The sequence below is a fragment of the Takifugu flavidus genome, chromosome 18 (genome assembly GCF_003711565.1).
Source record: "Takifugu flavidus isolate HTHZ2018 chromosome 18, ASM371156v2, whole genome shotgun sequence".
Classification (NCBI taxonomy): domain Eukaryota; kingdom Metazoa; phylum Chordata; class Actinopteri; order Tetraodontiformes; family Tetraodontidae; genus Takifugu; species Takifugu flavidus.
In genome coordinates, this window is record NC_079537.1 from 4716821 (window position 1) to 4721320 (window position 4500).

Sequence of the window (4500 nt, forward strand, 5' to 3'; positions counted from 1 at the left end):
ATAATCCCATTAAAGACCTGGAGTTGCACAGTTGAAAATGAAACGGCTCGAGCTGTTGGCGTCCTCCTGGGGACGGTCAGATTAGGTTGCGAAACACCAAACAGGACAGCCACAAATACATTTTAACATCACCGTCCCATCATTTGCATTCGGGCCCAGCACATCAGTGTGCATGTGAGCTGCAGTCCTTCGCTGTGGCCACTGAGAGCTGCTGAAGGCTAACAGGAGAGAGCGGCCCCCGCTGCACCCCTGTCTGCATGTTGGTGTGAGGCGGTTTCATTTTCACACATCAAATAAGAGATGGACAACAGCTCCAACTAACATGCGCCACGTGCACGACCCTGGTACACGTGCATCACTAGGCAGGATGCAACCTCAGGCCCACGTGGATGTTACTCCGACATGTACCCCCGTTTTTTTTCTTCCGCGCAGTGAAACATTTTTAAAAATTATTATTGCTATTTTTTTTTTCAATCAAACATAAAAAACCTTTTTTCGGTGCACTGGATTGGACAAGGACACACGTGCCAGAGCAGAGGGACCGGCGGGGCAAACATTTGAAAGACTGGAGACAGGAAACGTGCCGAGCAAATTAAAACAAGTGATCAACAAGCAAGGTCATGTGGAAAATGAAGCCTGCGTCATACAGTGGAACAAAAGCTTCCGTCTGGCTCAGATGTTGTGTTTCCATCACAGTAACTGTTAACTTTGACCTAAAAAAAGAACTTCTTGCAGTTAAAGAGACACATTTAACGATATTTAACTTTAGCATTAGCCTGTTGTTGATGGGGATGAGAGCTCCAGTTGCTCTGCTTGTTGGTCAATAATGCTGCTTGTGTTTAATTTAGATCTCTCTGCTCCACCCAGCTTGAGTCAAAGCGTCCATTTTTTCCTCCCCAGCAGTTCAGGAGCTAGCCTCCCCAGAGAGCCCGTGTGCCTCATCCTCGCTGGATGTGCTAAAACTGGGAGCGAGGGACCGGCGCGGAGATGTTTCTCCCTCTGGCGCAACAGCCTGAAAGGCAGAGCGTTGCCTCGAGGCAGAGCTTTGAGGTTGCCTGTCCTACACAACCTGGTGCCCAACGTCCCCTTCATCTGTCTGTTCAAATATCAGCACTATACAAATGACTGGCGCTCACTCCGTTTCCTCGCCATTGTTTTCCCTTCCCTTCCCTCTCACGCTGCACTAAATGGGTCCTGTGACTGGCTCTCCCTCTGTCATCCCCGTTCCACCCACCTCATGTCTGCTGAATCAATAATAAATGATCTGAGAGGCTTGGCTGTGACAGGCTCTCTGCATCAGCTCCTGTGGGGAGAATCACACAACGCTCCAGGTCCTGGTGCAGCGGCGGGCTCGGGTTCTGGGCGACGCGGAGGAAAGACGTGCCTATTGTTCCATTAATGGGTGGGAGCGCTGAGGCCTGGTCAGGCATCAAACCACCACTTGTCGCTCCTCCGCGTTGCACATCTATCAAAGCGCACAGCTGCGGACAGCTTCATCTGAGATACCATGGGGTGTGTGTGTGTGTGTGTGTGTGTGAGGGGGGAGGGGGGGGCAGTGCTGAGGCACCTGCTGTGAGCCCACTCCCCACGATCGTATTGGATTCCGGGCATCTTCATGTCCACGTGCTGCCTCAATCATCAAACTACAATCGCGCTCCTTTTGTATCCAGATCTGTTGGGTTGAGCGGGGGGGCTGATTCACCCCCCCCCCGGGCTCTTTTTACAGTTTATATTAAAATCTAACACAGTTATGAGCAAGCCTGCCGCAAAGGGCAAAAAGAGCTATGGCTACATAATGTGCATTTCCACCCAGCAGAGTCATTAGTCAACACGACAGCCGAGAGAAAAGAAGACGACAACACAACTTGTGGAAACACAGTGAAAAAAAAACAGCAGAAAACTTTGATACTGATTAGCAGTAATATTCTTTAGGGAGGACTGACAGTTTTATCCAGGGACTAAATTCAATGAATATTGGCATCTGGATAAATGTACGTTTTAGTTGATCTTGGCTGCAGCAGTAGCTTTACAAAGAGCCCGATACTGCAACCACGCATCATCAACATGCACACAATGTAACCCAAGAGAGCACAATGTAGCGCCATGTAGCATAAGGTAACAACTAAAGCCAGCGAATGTAGCATAATTAGCTTGGCCATGGAGGTTATGTGACATATTTGTTTGACTTTTATTACTAGCGCCCACTGCTGTCGTGTACTAGGCTAGGCTAGGCTAGGCTAGGCAATGGTAGCTCAGTCTTTTGGGAATTGGGCTGAGAAGGAGAGGGTTCTTGGTTCAAGCCCCAGTGTAGACAAAACATGGATGGTGTTCTTGTAGTAGGGGAAGTTGCCAGAAAACCGGTAGAGCACTGCTGATGTACCCTTAAGCAAGGTATAGAACCACAAATGCTGCAATGAACTTACAACTGAGGCAGGGGTGGACCCTGCCTTCGGCCATTGTGTACCCTCCCCGTGACCCTGAAAGGGATAAAGCAGTTAAGAAGATGAGATACTATGCTATGCTATTCTATACTATAGGTGTAAGTCACAATATGACCTGCTTGTTCCATTATGTAGCATTGTATAATGCAGCACAACAGAGCATAGCGTAGCAAGGTGCAGTAGAATATAATGCACTGAAAAAAAACATCACACAATACAACAGCAATGCAAAAAAACAACAAAAAAACCCCCAAAACAACCCCAACATATTTCAGCACAAACGCCATTTTTCACTGCAGTAAAATTATTTCCCCAGAATTTTGAAGAAGTTTGGCACATTTCCACCGAAGGTACCCGGGGAGGGAAAAAAAAATCCTTCAACTCCACACGCTTTCCAAATATCCCAGAACTCCTGATGTGGTAGGGATGTGCTGAAGAACACGTGATGTAGGACACAGTGGGTCAGACCGCTTGTTTGTGTAGGGGAGCTATTATTGGTCGCTAAGTGTATTCAGTAAAGTCCTGTACAATATTGACTCGATTTCTTCTTTGCAATCCTATAGTCATATTCTCTATTGTGGAGATACAAAAGGGGCCAAATACAGTATATCGACTCTACAGAACACCGGTTTTCTTGCCTCGTAAGGAAAGCGAGAAGACACCAGCAGTGCTGTGAGCGCTAGCAGAGAAAACCCTCTAAATAGCCTCCACAGAGCAGAAGCTCTCCAGAGACGAGCTTCTTTGTTTGGATCCTCATATCAAATTGATGCCGGTTCAACTTTGAAGCGAAACGCTGACGCGCTCACGTCTGCCTACTCAGGCCCGCTGGCGGTATCCAACCTCCGGTGGCGACACGTCTCAGCGAATTTCTTTATAGAGGTTCGTTTTCTACCCAAGGACCTCCCGATGTCAGGTGGTATTTCCGCCAGATCCCCCAGGGGTGTTGGCCGGGGGGGGGGGGGGTCAGACGTGATGGCTGTGATTAAAGCAACCACTTAAGCAAGGCTGAAAGCTTCCACAGTGGAAAAGCCATGTGGGAGAATCTTCTCAGAATCAATAGGGCGTCCTGTTAATTCATGAGGCCAGATCATTTCCTCAGCCGGTGCCTTCACACCTGGCCGGCAGAAGGTCTCGGAGGGACGTCCCCGGGTGCTGCAGCCTGCAAGTGTCTGAAAACATTTCAGCTTTTCAGCTTGTTTTAAACAGGAGAGGTTTTCCAGGAATAGAGTGGGAGAGTCAAGGGTGACATTTGTGCTTATTTGCAATAAATGTTAATTATAACTTTTTTTTTTAATTAAGTGAAAATACCAGCACACTTGAGAGATTGCCGGAACTTTAATAAAAAAAAGGGTATTCGGGAGAAGGTGATTTATTGCTACTTTTGGCCTTTACGGCAGAGCAATGTGTCTCATTTGGGAGAAACCCTGTTTAAATGGTAAGGAAAGTGGATGTTCTAGGATTATTTTAACACCTTATGGCCATTTAAAGCAAATCTTAAAAATACTTTTTCACAGAAAATGGTGTTAACGGCTGACAAAATGAGGCAAAAGCAAAATTATTCTTCCTGACCTTTTATTCAATGTGTTTTGTACAGACAAATGGGGCTAAAAACTATTGCACAACTAAATCTAAATTGGATTATTTGCCTTTTCAATGACTTGTTTAAAAAAAGTGTTCTTTTTACTTAAATAAATAATCTAAAACATAGCTACTTTATTGCCTTACAATGGCAAATATTCCATTACTAAACATAGAAATGCTTCAAAGGTTAGCCTAAGCTAGCTAGCCAACGCCGTCACTGCGTTCATCTGATTTGAAGACTGAGATTAGCAGAAAAATCTTTGGCTCTGCTTTTTTTCTACTTCAGCCTCATAAATCTTTAAAACAACTGCGACAAAACGTTGCAGGTATTCCACCAAACCTCACACCGCTCCAAAACCCAAACACGGGCTTCGGGAGCGATCGGCACACTCCCCCCCCCCCCCCTTTTGCTTTGTTTAGCATTAGATTAGCTACAGTTTGTGTTGTTCTGCCTTCTGATCTTAATTTCTTTATGTTG